Raw genomic sequence first — 23,817 nt, 5'->3', positions numbered from 1 at the left:
AGGCTCTAGTGGCATTCTCGACAATCCGTCAGCATCCGCTTTGCATTTTCCTGTACTTGATGCTGAAATTGAAGTCAGCGAGTTCAGCGACCCATCTCAAACCCATTGCATTCAGTTTGGCTGTAGTGAGGACATGGGTCAAAGGGTTGTTGTCAGTATAAACCTCAAACTTTTTTGCGGTAGTAGAGGAAATCTCTAAATCGTTCACAGATAGCCCATTTCAATGCCAGGAACTCCAATTTTCCGGACTGTAGATGGTAATTCTTCTCGGCATCTGTCAACGTTCTAGAACCGTAACCGATGACTCTCAATTTTCCATCTTCATGCTGATACAGGGTAGCTCCCAGTCCAACTTGAGAAGCGTCACAATGAAGAACAAATGGTAAGTTGAAATCAGGATATCCCAAGATGCGTGGTTTTACCAGGTAGTCTACTAGTTTTTCCAATACCTCCTTGTGGTCTGCTGTCCAGAGAATGGGCTGTTGGGATGAAACGGCGTTGTTTCTGTTAAGCCCGGTCCTACCAGTGTTCTTCTTTTTCTCCGTGGGTGTTGTTGACTCTATCGTCCCCCCAAGAGGAGGTATAGCAAGGCGGCAATCCTGGAGAAGTTCCGAACGTAAGGACAATAGTAAGAGAGGAATCCTAAGATCTGCCTCAACTCCCCGACAGTGAAGGGCCGCTTGTTTTTTAAGGCCAGTACCGGAGCGATTTCTGCTGGGTCCATGGTATATCCTTCTCCGGACACAATTTTCCCTAGAAATCGGACTTGCCTTTTGAACAGTTCACACTTCTTTGGGTTCAACTTAACTCCGTGTTGTTGATACCGCTGTAATCCGGTCCTCACGTGTTCAACATGCTCCCGGAAGGTTTTGCACTTTGCACAATGTACCACATTGTCATCCAAGTACAGCTGGCAGATATCGTCCCTCAATCCTTCCAAACAGGTCTCCATGCTTCTTTGAAATTCTGCTGGAGCTGAACTGAGCCCAAACGGTATGCGGATCCACTCATATAACCCCCAAGGTGTGATGAATGCTGTCAAGGGTCTACTGGACTTTTCAACAAATCCTTGATGGTATGCCTTACCCTGATCGAGGACAGAGAACCATATACTTCCTGATAGGCTATCCAGCATATCTTGAATCTTTGGTATCGGGTGCCGATCAGGTACTGACTTTTGGTTTAGTTCCCGGTAATTACAACAGAGTCTCAACATACGGTCCTTCTTCCTAACACAAACAATAGCAGAGGAATAAGACTACTTCAACTTTTGGACCCAACCTCTGTTGATTAGATCTTGTAAATACTCTTTCACTTCACGGTGTAATGGTTTTGGCACAGACATGTAACTTCTCGTTACTGGGGTCGTGTCTTTCAAATTGATTTTCAATTGCAATGACGGGATACAGCCTATATCAGTCATCTTTAGAGAATTCATGACACTCTTCTCTCAGTATCTGTTTTGCTATCGCTATATCTTCAGCATACAAGTGTTCCAGGGACACTGGGGGATCCCAGGACCCTGAGGTGGGTCATGCAATTTCCTCCCCTGGGCAACTCCTGTTCCTTGGTGGGGAGACTGAATTCACGGTAGACCCCTGGGCGGGTCTCACACTGGCTGGATATACCGTTTCAATGTGACCTAACACAGTCTTTGGATCCAGTCTAATTTCGTGTTTTGTAGTATTCATCTCCGGTACTGTCACTCGAGCAAACCCACCAGTAGGACTCGTAAGCACAGTCTCACCTTGAAATAGGCCTTCTGGAAGTTCTGAGGAGTCTTTTGGCACGAACATTCTATTCTGGACTTTTCTTCCCGGTTCTACCTGGACTCCACACCTCACCCCCACCATTTGGTTTGCAGGTATGATGGTTGGGCGCCAGCCTACCTTGACTTCTTTTGGGGCAATTGTATTCTCTGCTTTCTTTACTCTATGAATCACATTTTTCGCCATGGCGTTGGGTATGGCAAGTAATGTGGCAATTGCATCCATCACCAGTGTCCCTGACTTGTGTTTCGTGATGACCTCACTGAATACATTATAACCCAGGATAGGATCCTCTGCCACGTTCTGATCACTGGTCACGAGAAAAGGTACCAAAAGCTCAATGGTGTTGCTGTTCTTCGTGGTCCTCAGTTGGAAAGTCACTTCCACCAAGCCTATTTTGCGTGGAGTTCCACTGGTCCTAAGAGTTCTTTTATTGACCGAAGGCAGGTATGTGGCAGGTAGTGCCTTCTCCATTATTCATTTAAAAGGCTCGCTTGGGCTCCTCTGTCCCACAGTGCTTTTACCAGGAGTCCATCTAGCTGGAATTGTATAAAGCACCTTTCACCGATTAGGCTGATGAAGCTATCTTTACTGACCGAGGAATCCTCCTCCCAGGAGTACATCATTTGACCTCTGCACTGTGCATTAAGTAACTGATGCCCCTGTCTCTCTTGCAGCTGTTGTAGACGGGAACACACTTGGGAATAGTACTGACGCAGCCGTTTTACCTCATGAGCCGCTCTGGCGTTTGGTGAGATGTGGACCGTGTCGCGGTTACCAGTCACCCCACACTGGCAATCTCCTGTCTTTCAACCCAAACGACCGTGACCATTGGCATTCCTTGGCATAATGTCCTTCCTCACCACATCTTAGACAGTGGACACACACCGTACTCTGATTTGATGAACGGCATACTTCACAAGCCGGGTATCTTCTGTTTTGGAACCCACTCCTGGATCTGAGGGATACAGGTCCTAGCCTGGAATGAATCAACTTTTTCACCTTAATCAACTGTGCTCGCAGTTCTCCTATTACTTACACCCAGTGAGCGCTGGCAGGCCTCTCTTTTATTGGTGATTTAAGGTTCCCTCTCGGAGGTAGCACTGGAGGGTCTCCACGATGATCTTCGGACTGCCCACCGGGGGTCTCCAACTTCAGCTGAATAGTTTTGGTAATTTTAGGAGCAGAGCCTTTCTTTAACTTCTGTTGGCTCTCTGACTCCAAACTAGGTGCCTCATTAATTTTTTCAATTAGGACTTCGTCCAGAATGCCAGGATCTTCTAGGTACTGTTTCAGCTGAAACTTGGTGTCTTTGCTGATTATCCCCTTTCCCAATGATCTCAAGAACTTCTTCTGGACTAGTCCAGCATCAAACTTCTCCTCCTCTTCTACATCTCTGGATGCAAACAACAGTCTATCCTTCAATTCAATTGACCTGAACAAGAAATTTTGGGGAGATTCATTATTTTTCTGTGAGAGGTTAATGAGTTGGTGGAACAATTCTGTACTCTCTTATTTATAGTGCCCTTTTAAAATCAACTTCAGCTGTTGCAAGGTCAATTGACTCATCATTTCTAGCATACTATAGAGGTTCAGTCCTGGGCTGATCGCTTTCTTCACCCCCTCAACGATCTCATCTGACTGGTAGCCTTTCTGTAAGCCTGCAACGATCTGGTGCAACAAGTTCATATAAGACAGTTTCTCTTTCTGTTCACACTCTCCAATCTGTCCTAGGATCTTGAATTATTTCCTTATGGTGATTTGTGGTGTTAGAGAGAACTTTCTTCCTGATTTATCTAACCCGAGCAGGGTAAAGGTTCTGTCTGAGTCTATCACCCGTTCAGAGGTTCTGGTCGATTCCTGCAGGGCTGTTGTTAGGGCTTTGAATTGTTCTTTCAATTCCTGTAGTTCTGTCTGCGGACGGAGATTCCCGCTTTTCGTAATTGGTGCCGCCACTCCATCCTACAACTTCAACCTGCGTTAGCTCCTGGAGGAACGTCCCCATGACGTCTTTCTTTCTCCCCCAGCTCATCCATTTTTGCATTAATGGCAGCTAAAAGTTGCCTGCGGTTGTGTGCTTTAGAAATCTGTTCTTCTGACATCTTTATATGTTCTGCTACTGTTCTGAATTCTTCACAGGTTAACTGAAGAAGCAGCTCACTAATTCTGTCCATTTGTATTTCCACATCCATTGCTGCTAGTGAGTTTTCTTCAAGGCTGGTACCCTTTAACTGGTGTAGCAGAGTTGAATTGAGGTGCTGTGCTGCTGTGTTTTTCCAGACACTTTTCCTCTTTTCCCTCTACACGCTAATTCCTGTTCAGGATTCCCTGTACAAGCCACCAATGTTACACGCACACTGCTAGGTTCAGATAAGGCCAGACGGGTTTCATGAATTCTTTGGAATCCTGGGGGAACCGTTACTCAGGGCGACCATAGGCTGCAGCTTCTCTCAGGCACACAATAGATTCAACTGCTGACCAGACACATCTGACAAGAGTCTTTTTCAACAGTTTAACAGTGGAATTTAATCTGAAGCACGGCCAATGCAATTCAGGGATATTATAGCAACAATCTTCATTACAGTACAGTCTGAGTTTCTTGAGCAACCGGCTCCAGTAACAATCCAGTAATTTCTTCACAAGGCACAGTATTACAGTCTCTTCAGTAGCATAATTCAGCATAGATTAGATCTCTTAGCAGCACACTTCTATGCATACACAACCACAGGCTTTTCCTTCACAAAGACACAATAGTACACAGCATTCTTTATCCTGCATGGAGATGGAGGGGGGGGGGTTGATGAGGAAGATGATCCCTGTGACACAATTCCTTCCAGTCCTTATCTTCCTGTCCGATAATATTCTGCACTGTTAGTTCAGGGAGTTTATCTGACCTGAGTTTAGTTTCTCTCCTGATCTGAATCCTGTTCAGTTGCCTTCTGTCAGATCCAGATAACACACCACCTTTCTCTTTCGCTTCAGCCAGATTACAATAACAAGTTCTCCACAATCACCTTGGGGCTCTGCTAAAACACTCCCTGTCTCCTGTGACTGTGTTAACCCCTCTAGTTGCTGGATGCTTCTGAAGCACAACACTTCCTGTCTCCTGTGCTTGTGTTATTTGTAATAGTAGCTGGCTGCTTTTGAAGCAACAGCACTACTTCTGCATGTCATACATTGCCCCACTCCCCTGCACGTCACAGGGCCCTGTGACGTGCACTGTTCTCCATCAGTTCCCACTCATGTGCCAAGCGCCGCTCACATAGAGTGCACTATGTTTTCTCCCGGCCACCTTTGTCTGTGCACTGCGCCGCAGAGTTCTATTGCGCAGGCGCCGGGGAGTTACTGTGACTCCTCGGCGCCTGCACAATAGAACCCTGCGGCGCAGGGCACAGACAGACTGGTCCGGGAGGGAACAAAGCGCACTCTATGTGAGCGGCGCTTTAAAATGCGCGGCAACTGAGGGAGAACAGTGCACATCACAGGGCCCTATGATGTGCAGGGGAGGGGGGCAATATTCTAACTAAACACATAGGTGGGAAATTCAGGAATTACTCAGAAGATAGGCGGGGATTTCTTGGCATCCGGGGGACGCCAAGCATGTGCAAAACCGAGTTGATAAAAACACATTTCTCTGCAATCAAACCTCTACTATGGGCCATACAGGTATGTATAGATTTACTTTTCTATAACCTGTATGCCCATAGTAGAGGTTTGATATCTCCCAGGGGGTGACAGATTCCCTTTAACTATTTTGTGTGACATAACTCTCTGGATTAAGGGTCTAAAAATTAAAAGTTTGAAAATTGCAACATTTTCACAATTGTTGCCAAATTTCCAATTTTTTCACAAATAAACGTAAGTCATATCAAATAAATGTTACCACTATCATGAAGTACAATATGTCACAAAAAAACAGTCTCAGATTCCCTGGGATCTGTTGAAGCGTTCCACAGTTATTACCTCCTAAAGTGACACTGGTCAGAATTAAAAAATTGGCCTGGTCAGGAAGGTGAAAACAGGTTTTAAGATGAAAGGGTTTATAGATTTTTAAAAGTGGTAATTAAATTAAAATTACATCAGGTTGTCAGTGTTATTTCTAGAGTATTCTATCTCTAAAACCCATCTAGTTCACTAGCTAATCAAGGTATATTCCTGAAATTTCAGTCTGTGGAGTTCATATAGTTCATTGGTCAATGTGGTTATTTTACTATTTCTGTGCTAACTATCTTTATAGCCCAAGCCCCCTAAGGAAGGCAGTAATGGCGAAACTTGTTGGGGTGGCAAAACTTGTTGGGGTGGCTATTTATTTGTTTTAGTAAAATAGTAACATAGTTTTTAAGGTTGAAGGAAGACTAAGTCCATCTAGTTCAACCCATAGCCTAACTTGTTGATCCAGAGGAAGGCAAAAAAAACCCATGTGGCAAACACTAAGCTCCACATTGGGGAAAAAAATTCCTTCCCGACTCCATACGACAATCAGACTAGTTCCCTGGATCAACGCCCTATCAAGGAATCTAGTATTTATAACCTGTAATATTATACTTTTCAAGAAACGCATCCATGCCCTTCTTAAATTTTAACAGTGAATCACTCATTACAACATCATGCGGCAGAGAGTTCCATAGTCTCACTGCTCTTACAGTAAAGAATCCCCATCTGTGATTATGATTAAACCTTCTTTCCTCCAGACGTAGAAGATGCCCCCTTGTCCCCGTCTCAGGCCTCAGATTAAAAAGATCAGTAGAAAGGTCTTTGTACTGTCCCCTCATATACTTGTACATAGTAAAAAGATCACCCCTAAGCCTTCTTTTTTCCACAGTAAATAACCCCAAGTGTAATAACCTGTCTTGGTATTGCAGACCCCCCAGTCCTCTAATAACCTTGGTCGCTCTTCTCTGCACCCGCTCTAGTTCAGCTATGTCTTTCTTATACACCAGAGACCAGAACTGTACACAGTATTCTAAGTGTGGTCACACTAATGACTTGTATAGAGGTAAAATTATGTTCTCCTCATGAGCATCTATGCCTCTTTTAATGCATCCCATTATTTTATTTGCCTTTGCAGCAGCAGCCTGACACTGGCCACTAAACGTGAGCTTGTCGTCCAATACACCCAGGTCTTTTTAAGTTACAGTTTTGCCCAGTGTTTTACAATTAAGCATATAATTATACATTTTATTTCCTCTGTCCAAGTGCATTACCTTACATTTATCCCCATTAAAGCTAATTTGCCATTTATCAGCCCAAGCTTCTAGTTTACATAGATCCTCCTGTAATATAAAATTGTCCTCCTCTGTATTGATTACCCTGCAGAGTTTAGTGTCATCTGCAAATATTGAAATATTACTACACTACTGAAATACTACAATACTGAAATATTACTACAAGGTCATTAATAAATATGTTAAAAAGAAAGGGGCACAATACTGACCCCTGTGGTACCCCACTGTTAACTGAGACCCAGTCTGAGTGTTTTCCATTAATAACCACCCTTTGTTTCCTATCACTGAGCCAATTCTTAACCCACATACATATATTTTCCCCTATCCCCATTGTTCTCATTTTATGTATCAACCTTTTGTGTGGAACCGTATCAAAAGCTTTTGAAAAGTCCATATACACAACATCCATTGCATTTCCTTGGTCCAGTCCAGAACTTGCCTCCTCATAAAAACTGATCAGATTACACTGTGTTCCAAATTATTATGCAAATAATATTTTCTCAGATTTTCCCAAATTACCTATATGAATTGCAGTCATTGTAATTTTCCAGTCAAATAACTATTAGAGTACAATTGAAAGGTTTTTGTACAAACTGCCTATGATAACAGTATATTTTTAAAAAAATAAAAATCTTAAACTGCACTCAAAATGCATGTTCCAAATTATTATGCACAGCAGAGTTTTCAACCTTTTCATTTTAATAAAGAACAAAAAATTTTTTGAAATTATAAGCATTAGCAGGTTATTACAAACTGAAATCAAACAGTTTTCAACTCAAAACTTTATTCTAGGTGATGTTACATTTGCACATAGGACCGCTTGTTCGAAAGGAGCTTCTGAACTCTCTCGTCCATTGAATTTGTCAGGTTTTGGATGGTTTCTGCTTCAATTGTTTTGCATGAGGACAGAATACCCTCCCAGAGCTGTTGCTTAGATGTGAACTGCCTCCCGCCATCATAGACACTCCTTTTGATGATGCTCCAGAGGTTCTCAATGGGGTTGAGGTCAGGGGAGCATGGGTGCCACACCATAAGTTTGTCTCCTTTTATGCCCATAGCAGCCAGAGATGCAGATGTGTTATGTGCAGCATGAGACTCGGCATTATCATGCATGAAAATTATCTTGCTGCGGAATGCACGGTTCTTCTTCTTGAACCATGGAACGAAGTGCTGTTTGAGAAACTCAACATACACTATGGAGTTCATCTTTACCCCTTCAGGGATCCTAAAAGGGCCGACAATCTCTCTCCCCATGATTCCAGCCCAAAACATTACTCCACCTCTTCCTTGTTAGCGCCGTAGCCGTGTTTGCATGGGATGTCTATCAACCAGCCATCCTCCACTCCATCCATCTGGACTTGCGAGATCATTTCATGCATGATAATGCCCCGTCTCATGCTGCACATAACACATCTGCATCTCTGGCTGCTATGGGCATAAAAGGGGACAAACTTATGGTTGAAAACTCTCCTGTGCATAATAATTTGGAACATGCATTTTGAGTGCAGTTTGAGTTTTTTATTTTTTTAAAAATATACTGTTATCATAGGCAGTTTGTACAAAAACCTTTCAATTGTACTCTAATAGTTATTTGACTGGAAAATTACAATGACTGCAATTCATATAGGTAATTTGGGAAAATCTGAGAAAATATTATTTGCATAATAATTTGGAACACAGTGTAGTTTGACAGGAACGGTCCCTCGTAAACCCATGTTGATATTGGGTCATGAGGTTATTCTTCTTCAGATACTCTAGTATAGCATCTCTTAGGAAACCCTCCAGGATTTTACCCACAGTAGAGGTTAAGCTTACCGGCCTATAATTTCCAAGTTCAGTTTTTGTCCCCTTTTTGAATATTGGCACCACATTTGCTATACGCCAGTCCTGTGGTACAGACCCTGTTATTATGGAATCTTTAAAGATTAAAAATAATGGTCTATCTATGACATTACTTAATTCCTGCAGTACTCGCGGATGTATCCCATCCGGGCCCGGGGATTTGTCAACTTTAGTGATTTTTAGACGCCGCCGTACTTCCTGCAGGGTTAAGCAAGTGACATTTACTGGAGAATTTTTGTTATCACTAATCATGTTTTCTGTCATGCGATTTTCTTGTGTAAATACGGTTGAAAAAAAATCATTTAGCATATTGGCTTTTTCCTCATCCTCATCCACCATTTCACCCAGTCTATTTTTAAGGGGGCCAACACTCTCATTTTTTAGTTTTTTACTATTTATGTAGTTAAAGAATATTTTGGGGTTATTTTTACTTTCTCTGGCAATGATTCTCTCTGCCTCAATCTTTGCTGCCTTGATTTGTTTTTTACATAATTTATTTAATTTTCTATATTTATTTAATGCCTCATCACTACCTACTTGCTTTAGTTCTCTAAATGCTTTCTTTTTGTCACTTATTGCGCCCCTTACAGCTCTATTTAGCCATAGTGGTTTCCTCCTATTTCTAGCATGTTTATTCCCAAGGGGTATATATTGTGCACAGGTCCTATTCAGGATGTTAATAAATGTCTCCCATTTGCTTTGTGCAGCTTTATGTCTCAGGATATCGTCCCAGTTTATTGCACTAAGATCATCTCTTAACCGTTGGAAATTTGCCTTCCTGAAGTTTAGTGTCCTTGTAACCCCTCTACTACACATCTTATTAAAGGTTACATGAAAACGTATTATTTTGTGATCTCTATTACCCAAGTGACTCCCAACTCGTATATTTGATATGCGGTCTGGCCTATTGGTTAATATTAGGTCTAGCAGTGCCCCCCTTCTTGTTGGGTCCTGAACCCGTTGTGAAAGGTAATTGTCTCTCATAGTAGTCAAAAACCTATTTCCTTTGCTTGAACTATATGTTTCTGTCCCCCAATGTATTTCAGGGTAGTTGAAGTCTACCATAATAATGACTTCTCCTTGAGTCGCTGCTTCATCTATTTGCTTTACGAGGATATTCTCCGCTACTTCCATTATTTTTGGAGACTTATAACAAACCCCTATCAGTAATTTATTATTTTTTTCCCCTCCCCTTATCTCCACCCACAGGGACTCTACATTTTCATTAGATTCACATGTATCCTCCCGCAAGACAGGTTTTAAGGATGATTTTACATATAAACACATCCCCCCCCTCGCTTGTTTGTACGGTCATTTCTGAACAGACTATAGCCCTGTAAATTAACTGCCCAGTCATGGCTCTCGTCCAGCCACGTCTCAGATATCCCTACCACGTCATAGTGACCATCAGGGAATCCGTGTGTATCATAGTGAACAATCTACCTGTTGAATCAACCTTTGAAGTGCAGCACAGGGGAATTAGTACAGAAATAGTAAAATAACCAGATTGACCAATGAACTATATGAACTCCAGAGATTGAAATTTCAGGAATATACACAGATTAACTATTGAACCAGATGGGTTTTAGAGATAGAATACTCTAGAAATAACACTGACAACCTGATGTAATTTTAAATAAAAGTTATGTTTTAATACATCCCTTAATCAGGGGCCAGACAGCGATCCCAGATGTTTTTGCCTAGTTCATCAATTGTGACTTTTTAAAAAGTCATAAAATTTGGTGCAACTCCATTCCACCTTCCCCTCGTGTATTTTTGAGTATACCAGCATTTTGGAACAATTTTTGTGCCATTTTGTGAAATGTGTGACTTTGTGCAAAATTCTTGATCTGTGTACGCGATTTTAAAGAATTTGGTGCAAAAAACAGGAACGAATACCACAAGACGTAAAAGGAAACTGACTTAAAGAGGAAAAAAAAACGTACATGATGAATCAGGGCCAAAGTGTCATGAGTCGACATGATGTTGCAGACTACATTCACATCCATAAACCTCTATATAAAGCCAGAATAAATAAAGGGCACTTCCAAGCATCAAAACACCCCTGCAAACAATGGAAGCGCAAAAAGCCCAATAAAAGTAACTTTACTTTATTTATAATTCATGAAAATAAACAATTAAAACCATCCACTAAAAGGGAATGTATACCAGGTTGATCTATATGATCCAGAAAATACCAAAAACAAATTGTAGGGATGTGGGAGTCGGTGTCCATTTTGGTGGAGTCAGATTTGCAATAAAATGAACTGACTCCGAAAATATATAATAAATTGGATACAGTAGTACAATACAGGATGTGCTATAAATTTTTTCATAAGAATTTGGGAAATTTATGAAATGTCCTATAAATGTCTGTCCTATTCCTGATCGAAGGATCTCGGCTTTTAGTTGAGATGAATCTGTGCAGAACTTTATGTACATGCTCAGCAGTGAGGCAGGGCTGATTACAATGCACATATTTAAATATATATACCATATAGTAAAAGGCCAGTTGGCAAGTCAAAATGCACAAAAATGAGGGCCTGATTCATCAAAGCATTTCCATGTAAGGCTACGTGCCCATGATGCAGAAATGCTCCGGATTTTTTCCTGAGCGTTTCTGCATCTCCTTGGCAGAAAAAACGCATGCAGAGTGTACATGCGGATTGTACATGCGGATTGTACATGTGTTTTCCTGCCAGGGACATGCGGATGTGAAGCGTTCTTCACATGCATTTCCGCATGCGGGTTGACAAGCGCTTTCCAGGCGATTTTAGCATCACATGGAAAGTGCTTGACAACTTGGTCACACTATATAAATCCATGCAAACAGCATATATAGTGTGACCGAAAGAATGGTAAAAAAATAAATCTATACTTACCTTCTGATGGCCCCCGCAGTCATGCTTCACTGTCCTGGCTGCCGGCAGCTCGCGGTACACTGAAGGACCTGATGTCTGCGCTGGTCCTTCAGTCCACCTTGAGTTGCCGGCAAGTGAAGACAAGGAGAGCTGGGGCCGTCAGAAGGTAAATAAAATATTTATTTTTTATTTTATTCTTTTTTTCACAGGTTCTATGGTACCGGGGTCTGGAGGAGAGTCTCCTGTCCTCCAGACCTGGGTACCATCCGCACATTGAAACGCTTAGATTCTGCATGTACAGATGCAGTGATGCGGATGTCATGCGGTCCAATGCAAGTCAATGGCGGCGAAAACGCAGCGCTTCCACAAAATAATTGGTAGTGCTGCGTTTTTTTCCGCAATGATAATCTGCAGCGGAAATTTCCGCAGCATGTGCACAGCACATGCGGATTATCATTGGGGAACATGGCAGGCCTACTACCATGCGATTATTAAGCGTTTCTGCAGCGTTTTTGCCTCTGCGAAAACGCTTAAAAAACGCATCGTGGGCACACAGGCTCAAAAAACTTTGAGGTCACAACATTTTGGCATAAATCTAGGCTGTGCTAAAATTTTGTGACTTACAGCTTTCTCACGCTAGTTTCACCATGTGCGATAAAGCAGATGAAGCTGGACCGTAGCAACCGCCGCTCGTCAAATTTAAATTTGGGGGGCCACATTCTTTACAGGACATTGAGATTTTTAGTGATACCTTTTCTTTTTTCTATACACCTTTTGATTTTTTTTTAACACTTCTGGCATGTTTATTTTCTTTTTTTATATGGCCTTCATCGTATTTGTTATGGTAGTTTTATAGCTTGAGTTGTTATGCATGTGGCCATAACAAATGTGCACTTTTTTGGTTTAATTTAGTTTATCTATACAGGTGCATCTCACAAAATTAGAATATCATGAAAAAGTTAATTTATTTCAGCTCTTCAATCAAAACGTGATACTCATATATTATATAGAGTCATTACAAACAGAGTGATCTATTTCATGTGGTTATTTCTATTAATGTTGATGATTATGGCTTAGGCTGCGTGCCCACTATGCATTTTTTATGCGGAATTTCCGCAGAGTAAATGCTTGAAAAACGCTTGGTAATCTGTGCCCCATGATCCCCAATGAAAATCTGCATGTTCTGTGCACATGCTGCGGAATTTTCCGAGGTGATTTTCCTTGCAGAAAAATCTGCAGCATGTCCATTACACTGTGTCCCAAATTATTATGCAAATAATATTTTCTCAGATTTTCCCAAATTGCCTATATGAATTGCAGTCATTGTAATTTTCCAGTCAAATAACTATTAGAGTACAATTGAAAGGTTTTTGTACAAACTGCCTATGATAACAGTATATTTTTAAAAAAATAAAACACTCAAACTGCACTCAAAATGCATGTTCCAAACTATTATGCACAGCAGAGTTTTCAATCTTTTCATTTTAATAAAGAACAAAAAAATGGTCATTTTTGAAATTATAAGCATTAGCAGGTTATTACAAACTGAAATCAAACAGTTTTCAACTCAAATCTGAGAAAATATTATTTGCATAATAATTTGGAACACAGTGTATGTGTGCGTTTCCGCATGCAGATTTGAGGTCACAATGCATTTGAAAAACGCAAGTCAAATCCGCATGTAAAAACGCTGCAAAAACGCGTGTAAAATCCGCAAGAACATGCAGAAACGCTGTGGAAATTTTCTGCTTCAATTCTGCATCGTGGGCACATAGCCTTACAGCCAATGAAAACACAAAAGTCATTATCTCAGTAAATTGAAATAATTAACAAAAAACACCTGCAAAGGCTTCCTAAGTGTTAAAAAAGGTCCGTTAGTCTGTTTCAGTAGGCTTCACAATCATTGGGAAGACTGCGGACTTGACAGATGTCCAGAAGGCAGTCATTGACACACTCCACAAGGTCCCCGAGTTCCAATTTTCATTTGGAAATCAAGGTCCCAGAATCTGGAGAGGCACACAATCCAAGATGCTTGAGGTCTAGTGTGATGTTTCCACAATCAGTGATGGTTTGGGGAGCCATGTGTCATCTGCTGGTGTAGGTCCATTGTGTTTTATCAAGATCAAAGTCTGCGCAGCAGTCTACCAGGAAATTTTAGAGCACTTCATGCTTCCCTCTGACGACAAGCTTTTTTGAGATGGAAATTTTATTCTCCAGCAGGACTTGGCATAATATATGAGTTTCACTATTTGTACTGAATAAATCAATTAACTTTTTGATGATATTCTAATTTAGTGAGATGCACCTGTATATATAAAACATCATTTTTAGTGGCAAAATAATTTTTCATGCTTTACTTTACATTTTTACAAATTTGTTTCCCCCAATTGGCCACATACAGTAATATTGTCTTACAATAGGTAATGTAGTAATTATGACAAATATCTTGTAGTAATTTGCCACATCCTGGTCCCTGTCTTGTAGTAACGCCCCATCCTAGCTTCTTTCTCGTAATCTCCCCATCCTGTAGTAACGCCCGATCCTGGTCCCCTTCTTGTAGTAATCTCCCCATCCAAGTCCCCATATTGTAGTAATGCCCCATCCTGGTCCTCATCTTGGAGTAAGGTCCCCATCCTGTAGCAATGTCCCCCATCTTGTAGTAATGTGCCCATCCTAGTCCTCATCTTGTAGTAATGCCCCATCCTGGTCCCCTCCTTGTAGTAATGTGACCATCCCCGTCTTAACCTTGCAATAATGACCCATTCTGGTCCCCATATTGTAGCAATGTCCCATTCTGGTCCCCATATTGTATTAATGCCCCATTCTGGTCCCCATATTGTATTAATGCCCCATTCTGGTCCCTATATTCTTGTAATGTCCCATTCTGGTCCCCATATTGTAGTAATGTCCCATTCTGGTCCCCATATTGTAGTAATGTCTCCATCTTGTAGTAATGTTCCCTATTGTGCCGTTCTTCACATACACATAAAAAAAAATAAAGATTCTTCTCATCTGTCGTCTGTTTCTTCGGCATCCTCTTTACTGCACATGCGGCCCGCAGTCACTGTAGACCCCTTAAGGGTATGTGTGCAGTCAGGAGCCGCCTGCAGCCTTGACGCTAAGGAATAGCCACGCGGCTTCCGCCCTCATTATACAATTGAGCGGCGCGATTTTTTTTTTTACATGTGGATGTTCCTCATAGGGATTAGGTCTATGGGGGAAGTCCACATGCAGACCCGCAAGAGAAAATGACATGCTGCCGTCTGGAAAGACGTGCCGCATGTCAGTGTGCGTGGGTGCACAGTGGACATGGGATTTCTAGAAATCCATCCACTATGCTGTAACATCTGGATGCTGCGGGTTGGACGCTGCATAGACACGAAGTGGCTCCTGTGTGCATATACCCTAACGGTCGCAGCCGCTCCAGGGATTCGCTGTCGGCAGCTTTAGTTCAGTTGGAGGGGCGTCCTTGGATGCACATTCAATTGAGATGTATTGCTGCGCAGAGACCAGCTCTCTCCACAGCAATACCAATGCCAGCCAGTCAGAGGCCAGCCGGGGTCTACAGTGCCTGTGGGCTGCGTGTTTGAGACCCCTGCTCTATAATACCTTTATTGCCTGTACATGTGCTGTGGAATTTGTTGGCGCTATATAAATAAAATGATTGTAGAAGTGCTCGGCTGAGTGTGGGAGAGACCAGGGCCGAGATGGCTGTTGGGAAAGAGATCAGCCCAGACATTGTTCAGCTGACCGCCATCTAAAGCCCCCGTCACACTAAGCGAGATTGCTGCTGAGTCACAAGTTTTGTGATGCAACAGCGACCTCAACAGCGCTCTCGCTACGTTTGACAGGTAGCAGCGACCAGGCCCCTGCTGTGAGATCGCTGGTTGTGTCAGAATGACCTGGACCATTTTTTGATCGTTGCGCTCCCGCTGGGTAGCATGCATCGGTGTGTTTGACACCTTACCAACGACCTCGTTGGCGACTCAAAACTGGGACACATAGGCGTGCATTTGCGTTGCATCGTTATACAGGTCGCTACGGGTCGCCGCATTGTTGCTACGTCGTTGGGAAGATCTAACTGTTTGACATCTCACCAGCGACCACATAGCGACGCAGCAACGATCCCTGCCAGGTCGTATCGTTGTCGGGATCGCTGTAGCGTCGCTAAGTGTGACGGTACCTTTACATGTATAGTCAGCTTACAGCGCGGGCTGTGTAAACAGGCGACTATACGACCGCCATACTAGTACTAAATAGATGGGCTTTTAGTCATGGAGTTGTGAGGTGACTTCTGCGCCGTTTGCCATGCCTGTGGCTAGAGATAAAGGCTTTTCCTCTGGAGCTTGTGCTAGGTGAGGAGGATTACTGCGGATTATGCTGTATGTGAGCAGGCAGTGTAGACATGGCTGACATCCCAGTTCTTGTATTCCTCACAGTGGAACTCCGGCGCTTTTAAAATGGGCGCGCGCAGTGGTAATGGTGTGCGCGGGCGGCAGAGCTGCGTCCACGGCGTCAGGAAGTCACACGGAAAACACTCAGACATGTTTGATCACGATGACATGACGGAGGGGAGGAGGAACAGGAACAGGGCCTGAAGCTTTTACCTCCACACTCACAGAACATACACCCACACAGCGCTCAGCACAGCCGGCGCTGACGAGCAGGTAAGCAGCCCGCCTCCTGCCTGCGCCGTGTACTCGTGTTCGGTAACGGTGGCCGAGCCTGAATCTGGTCCCGGTCAGAGAAGCAATCGATCGGGTGTACAAACTTTCCAGAGAGCGAGAGAGAGGGGGGAGGGAATAAACATGGCTCCCCTGGTTCCTCTCCTAAATGTCGATTCCCTGCAGCACGGTGGAGGCCAGCTCCCCTCACTGCATACAATGGCGGGGGACTGAGCGAGCTGTGCCCTGTACCGTGCCCTGTACTGTGTGTGGCCGCCCGGAGGCGGCTGTATAACGCCCGCACCCGCCGGAGCCTGGCGCTGGGCTGCGAGCTGTGGCCGCCCGGAGACGGCTGTATAACGCCGGAGCCTCGTTCTCGGCTGCGAGCTGTCGTCCTGGTCACCCTCGTCTCACAGACCGTCATGGCTGCTTCTCGTACTTCCCAGAGAAGTCGAGCTGCTGCTGTGTGAGGAGGACAGGCTGAACTTCTAGTCACATGGCTGCGTGTTTGCTATCGCTCAGCTCCTAACGGCATGGCAGGCCCTCGCCACCCAGCCAATGGGTCTCCTGTGGGGCCACAAACTTTCTTACTTGGTCCTAGTGCTTCTTATGGAGTCTCCCATGTTGGCTGGCTATGTGTACATGGTTTACACATGGGGGAGGCTATGCGCCCATTCACATGGTCCGGATCAGAACTTGTCGCACGGCACGGGACCGAGTATACAGAAATGCTTCTTTTAAGAGATGTTCCTTTAACACTTCGCCGTTGGCCAACTTCACGTGAGCATAGGCACATTTTTGCACTTAGGCAATTGTGTTTCAATTGGTTGACCACTGAAAATAACTTGCACCTATCCTTATCGATTGGTGGGTGGTCTGGATCCCCACCCATCAATAAGTTATCACCTAACACCCCCTTTTAAACACCAAAATGCTGCATTAATGGTTCTATGGTGCTATAAATATGGGAATTAAACCAGCATCTGGACTGGCGTACACCACCATACTATGGGTTTATTTTGTTATTGCAGCACTGGACTAGTGCCACTAATCTAAGTTCCCTGCCCCTAGTATTATACGTTCCAGACACCGCCTTCATCTGTTATCAGCGCCGCTCCGGTCGTCTTCTACAGGTTGTGAGTTGTCGGATCGCTCCAGTGTTGGCTGGGTGATCCGGAAGTCACTACTCGCTGTAAAGGCCACGATCACACGTTCAGTATTTTACATCAGTATTTGTTGGCCAAAACCTGGAGGGGGTGAAATATGTTCCACTCCTGATTTTGCCTTACAAACACAGGCCACGCTCACACATTCAGTATTTGGTCAAAGTCGGAGAGCCAGAACAAGTCTCTCATAGACGTACACTGAGAGCTTGTAACTGTTACTTCTGCTCAATCAGAAATTGCAGTCACAAGATGGTGGCATGAGACCGGAGCGGCTCGTGAGTATTATATTAGGGTCAGGGAAGTTTCATTTGTGGTATCACTCCAGTACTGAAAAAACAAACACTGGAGTTGTGCTTGGAATGTATTATTATGAGGTTGTGTGTCTGCAGAGACCTTTGCCAGTAATTTTTTTAATTTTTTTCTGTATTACTGACTTATGCAATTCTCCATGATTATCTTAGGAGAGGGATGTCAAACACACAGGGCCAAAATTAAAAACTTTGACAAAGTCGCGGGCCATCCAATATACAGAATAGCTGGCCCCACACAGTCCTCTGTACAGGTATAAAATGGACCGACTCCTAAAATATATAATAAATTGGGTACAGTAGTTCAATGCAGGATGTGCTGTAAATGTTTTCTTAAGAATTAGAGAAAGTTATGAAATGTCCTATAAATGTCTGTTCTATTCCTGATCTAAGAATCTCGGCTTTTAGTTGAGATGAATCTGTGCTGCACTTTATGTACATGCTCAGTAGTGAGGCCGGGCTGTGGAGTCTGAGTCGGAAGACGGAAATGTCAGAGTCAGTGGTTTGGCTCATCGACATCACAGCTGATTCTTTCTGAGAGGAAAAACCTTGCTTAAAAACAGGCAGGGAAATGTTTTACCTCACAGGAATAATCAGCTGTGATCCCCTGCTGTAATTTCTGTATACTCTTTTGCTTCCTCCCCTGCCCAGGAGCTGTGGTATGATCAGACCATGTTCCTGCACAGTGAGACACAACCATTACACAGTACACAGCAGGGGCACATTTATAAGATTATCTCAGCACAGGGACATTTTATTTGAATACATCCAATTGTGGAAGTTATTATTATTCCGAGATCTATTGACTTAAAATGTACTTTGCTCGTGGGAAAACCACTTTAAGGCACTGTTGTCCGAAGGTAATCATGGAGAATTGCATAAGTCAGTATTACTAAAAAAAAATTTGCTTGCAAAAGTCTCATTTTTTTTCTAAACACATACAATTGTGGAACTTAATTTTAATCAATAGATCTTTGAATAATTATAACTTTGTTCGTGGAAAACCCCCTTTAAAGGGAACCTGTCACTGAATTCATGTTGCCCGAGCCATGGGCAGCATGAATCAGCCTGGCTGCCCAATTTGCCGCCTTGTATGTTTTAACAATTTGGCGTTTCAGAGAAAATGTAAAGGGGTTGTCTGCTCTAAAATGGCAATTCTGCAGCCACTCTGTGACTGCAGACTTGTGAACCCTCACCTAGGGTGCTCTGCATGCTGTGAGGATTCCCGGTATCAGCGCCAGGAATAGCGGCCACATGACCGCAAGTATGCCGTATGCATACACCTGTCCAGAATCCGACTAGACCGTTTCTGACACGTTGAAGGCGGTGTATTGCGCGAGGCCAGAAACAATCTAGTTGGATTCTGGCCAGGAGTATACTTATCCCATGCGGCCTCGTGACCGCTGTTCACGGCGGGAGTCCTCCCAGCCGTGCGCTATGGAAAAGTGAAAATAGTGGCACTTCCACAGGTAAAATGAAAGCACTATTTTATTTCTTTATACCATAAAACTCGACGTGTCAGTTTTTTTTTTTTTTTATCTTTTGTATGTCGGGTTTTATGGTGTAAAGAAATAAAACAGTGCTTTTATTTTACCTGTGGAAATGCCGCTCTTTTCACTTTTCCATTGTCGCTGAGCCACGCCAGCTGGAGTCATGGCACCCACCGGTTTTCCTCCCATGGACTTCCAATTTACAAAGCGTAGTAAGTGCTGATTCTTTTTTTCTATAGCAGTGTGCTATGTAAGGATTCACAGTTCTCCAGTCACATAGTGACTTATTGGCTTTAGACTGGACAACACCTTTTAGCTTCGTTTTCAAAAGTCAGTCGATGATTTTAGAGAGACAAGAGACAAATCAATCACGCCCGGCCAGGTTATCTCTCACTGCTCCAGGTGACTGTTTTCCATGTGTGTACATAGGGAGAGTTAACTGGAGCAAGGTGGAGAAAAGTCCACTGGGGACCACAATGTAATAGTCACGTCTATTTCTATGGTTCCCGGCCTGCTTTTCAAACTGTTTTCTTTCAAACTACATGGCATTTTGGAGAAGATCATACTTGGCTGCAATTGCACAGCTAGGATCTGATTCACACACTGCCTTTGGTTCGGGCAGCATGAATCTAATAACAGGTTTCTTTTAAAGCAGGGATGTCAATCTCAAAACACACAGAGGGCCAAATGAAAAACTAGGACAAAGTCAGAGGCCACTCAGTGTACCGGGCCCCACGCGGTCCTCCACACAGTGTACCGGGGCCCACGGAGGGGTGGTGGTTCTGCTGTCGCAGTCCAAATATAATCACCCGTGGGCCAGACTTGGTCCACGGGCCATAGTTTGACGTGTGATTTAAAGGGATCCTGTCATCAGAAATAAAAATGGTATTTCTTACAGTCCTAGTGCTAATCTGCAGATAAATGCCCTTTCACACACATGTGGCAGTCTAGCATGATGTTTTTAGCTGCATTGAGAATATAACTTTTCCCCCCAGCAGCCACACATCATGTTACAGTCATATGTGTGGAACGATATTTACTAGCCAATAAGCATTAAGACTGTAGGTAAATACTTTCTTATGACAGGTTCCCATTAAGTTTAATGATTTCTAGCCTAAAGAAATTATCACCTATCCCCTAGATGGGTAATAACTGTCAGTGTGAGTTTCACGACTAGGGCGGTTGGGACCCCCAGAATTCACCAAAATAGAGGATTTGTGTGACCAGGGTGGTGGAGTTGGAGTCGGTGTCCATTTTGGTGGAGTCTGAATTAGTCAGTATGGTCCGACTCCTAAAATATATAATAAATTGGGTACAATAGTACAATCAGTATGTGCTGTAAATGTTTTCATAAGAATTTAGGAATGTTATGAAATGTCCCATAAATGTCTATTCTTTCCTCATCTAAGGATCTCGGCTGTTAGTTTAGATGAATCTGGGCTGCACTTCATGTACACGCTCAGTAGTGAGGCAGGGCTGTGGTGTTGGGAGTCGGAAGTCAGGGAAATTGAGGAGTCTGGTTTGGCTTACTGACTCCACAGCCCTGCTTGTGACTCCTTTGCCTGCAAGTCTGCAATCAGGAGGTGATGAATGTTGCAGCAGGTAGAAAATGTCTCTTCATATTAATGACATTGAGGATAGCCTTGCTCTGTGAAGTGTGTGGCTATCTTTGTCTGTAATTATGGGATTACTCGATGTATGGCAGTGAGTTCAGGGCCGGGTATTGAGGTTTGAGCATAGACCTTATTTTACGGACACAACATATGAATTCAGACAATTATTATTCTGGTCCATAAGGATAGGACTAAATCGCAATATTTGTCGCATGACAGCAATTATCACAATAGTCACATAATAAAAAAAACAACTTCTGTGCAACTTGTCTGTGATTTAAAGTTATACGACTTTTTAGAGCCCTGTTTTTGCTGTAAAATTAAATTGCCAAGATAAAAGAGGTTGTAAGCGGCATGTGACTTGTCGCTTGCCACTCGCACTGAAGTCTATGGCAAATGAGAAACAAACTAATTCGGAAACATTTGTGACTGTGTCGCAGGTTGCAATGCAACTCCATAGAAGATCAAAACATGATGTCGCAATGTGACCCTGCGATTTCAGTGTTAGCAACAGGGCTGTGGAGTCGGTGTCCATTTTGGTGGTGTTGGAATCGGTATAAAATGGACCGACTCCTTAAATATCTAATAAATTGGGTACAGTAGTTCAATGCAGGGTGTGCTATAAATTTTTCCATAAGAATTTGGAAAGTTATGAAATGTTCTATTTCTGATCTAAGGATTCAGGCTTCTAGTTGAGCTAAATCTGTGCTGCACTTTATATACATGCCCAGTAGTGAGGCAGTGCTGTGGAGTTGGGGTCTGAGTCGGAAGTCAGGGAAATTGAGGAGTTAGTCAGTGGTTTGGCTTACAGATTCCACTGCCCTGGTTGGCAAGGCCTTGTTATGGAATTTTTGGGAAAGTCTAAAACATTTTTCAGAATGATAGGCTCACTGTTTTTGGTCAATGTGGCGATGATCAGGCAATAGCAGCGCTTTGGACACAGCGTATTTTCACTGCGTCCTAAGCGCTGTATCCGATCACGCTGGTAAATCCGCATGTGTTCATTGAACACATGCTGAGTTACCACATCCAATACATTCTATTGTGGAAATTTCTGTTGCGGAGACTAGCTTCTCCGCAACAGAAATTGACATGCTGCATCTTGTAAAGCCGAGCCACCGGTGAGTTTACGCAGCGGCAAATAGAAGCACAATGGGCATAAAATTTTGTTGCCACGGTGATCCGACGTCATGACTACATCCGGGTCTCCAGGGCTAGCAGGTTTGCCAGATCATGCGCAGTGCATGGTCTAACAAGCTTATGTCAGTGCAGCACTGACAGTTTATAAAGCATTGCAATGCCCGTGCATTGCAATGCTTTATACCAGCGATCAGACTGCAAAAAGTTAAAGTCCCATAGAGGGACTAAGTAAAAAAAAAAAAAAAAAAAAAAGAAAATATATTGTACCCATAAATATTTGTATGAAAAAATAAAGTATACATATTTGGTATTGCCACGTCCGGAATGACTTTACCTATAAAACTGTCCCATTAGTTAACTCTTTCAGTGAACACCGTAAAAAAAAATATGCTTTTTCATCATACCACCGAACAAAAAGTGAAATAAAACGCGATCAAAAAAACAAATGTAAATAAAAATGGTATCACTCAAAACATCATCTTGTCCCGCAAAAAAACAAGCTGCATACAGCTCCATCAGCGGAAAACGAAGTTATTTTTGCATCTTTTATTCTGAGAACTATATTTTTTTTTTGTAAAAGTTTTTGTATAAAAGCGCCAAAACTATAAATGTGGTATCGCTGTAATCATACTGACCCAAAGAATAAAGCTGTCTTATCAATTTTACCACATGTGGAATGGTATAAGCCCCCCTCCCCCTCACAAAAAAACAATTCCTGAATTGCTGGTTTTTGTTCATTCTGCCACTCAAAAATCAGAATAGAAAGTGATCAAAAAATGTAATGTGCCCGAAAATTGTACCAAAAAAAGTGTCCTCTTCCCGCAAAAAACAAACCCCCTCATGACGGCCGAAATATGGAAAAATTATAGCTCTCAAAATATGGGGAAGAAAAAAAAAAAAAGATATGAATCTGTATCACAATAATCGCACCGAACTGAAATATAGTCGTCTAATCACTTATGCCGCACAAAGAACGGCGTAAATAAAACCAAGTCTTCACCTGCAGCTGTTTTGTTCATTCTGCCTCCCAAAGATCGCAGTAAGGCATTTATCCTGTGCTAAGCACTTGCATCTAGGTTTCCGTGTAAATCTCTGAAAAACGTGATTCAGACAGAATCCCTGACAGAATATGCCCTATAATGAGGCAGATGGAGTCACTGTAGACGCCGTCTAGCCTATGATCCGGCGGTGTCCGTCTTTTAAGGCTGCGTGCCCACTAAGCATTTTCCAAGCGTTTATGCTGCGGAATTTACGCAGCGGAAACGCTTGGTAATCCGTCCCCAATGACAAGCCGCAATGTCAATGCCCATGCTGTGGATTTTTCCGCAGCATTTATGCTGCGCTCAAAAATCCGCAGCATGTTCATTCATTTTGCGGACACGCAGCGTAATCGCCGCCATTGACTTGCATTGGACCGCGTGACATCCGCATCACTACATGTGCACAAGCGGGCATCACTACATGTGCACAAGCGGATATCACAGGGTTCAATGTGCGAATGGTACCCAGGTCATCCAGACCTGGGCACCATAGAAACTGTAAAAAAAAGAATTTAAAATAAAGATTATACTTACCTTCCGATGTCCTACCGGCGTTTTCTCCGCTCCGTCTGGTCTGCTGTATGGGTTACGGTGTTGTGAAGGACCTGCCATGACGTTATTGAGTCATGTGACCTGTCTCATGACTCAGTGACGTCACCGCAGGTCCTTCACACCACTGCGAGCAGTGCAAGAGACCAG

The 23,817-nt window shown here is 43.1% G+C and overlaps 1 protein-coding gene across 5 annotated transcripts in view; it reads left to right on the top strand.

The window, feature by feature from the left end:
- SMARCA2 (SWI/SNF related BAF chromatin remodeling complex subunit ATPase 2) overlaps positions 1-23,817 on the top strand; it is a 274,907-nt gene that overhangs the window by 44,568 nt on the left and 206,522 nt on the right. For 2 of the 5 annotated variants that reach the window (XM_073669320.1, XM_073669288.1), the window contains exon 1: positions 16,208-16,364. The exons of 1 other annotated variant lie outside the window; for it this stretch is intronic. The gene's annotated coding sequence lies outside the window, so the exon portion shown is untranslated. Of the gene's footprint in view, positions 1-16,207; positions 16,365-23,817 lie in introns of those variants that run through there. 2 more of the 5 variants (XM_073669335.1, XM_073669325.1) reach the window with 1 other exon arrangement.

The sequence above is a fragment of the Phyllobates terribilis genome, unplaced genomic scaffold (genome assembly GCF_046119375.1).
Source record: "Phyllobates terribilis strain yellow unplaced genomic scaffold, ASM4611937v1 Scaffold_1__5_contigs__length_1240528914, whole genome shotgun sequence".
Classification (NCBI taxonomy): Eukaryota; Metazoa; Chordata; class Amphibia; order Anura; family Dendrobatidae; genus Phyllobates; species Phyllobates terribilis.
The sequence above is the reverse complement of the archived record's forward strand: the minus strand, read 5'-3'. Positions and strand labels throughout refer to the sequence as shown.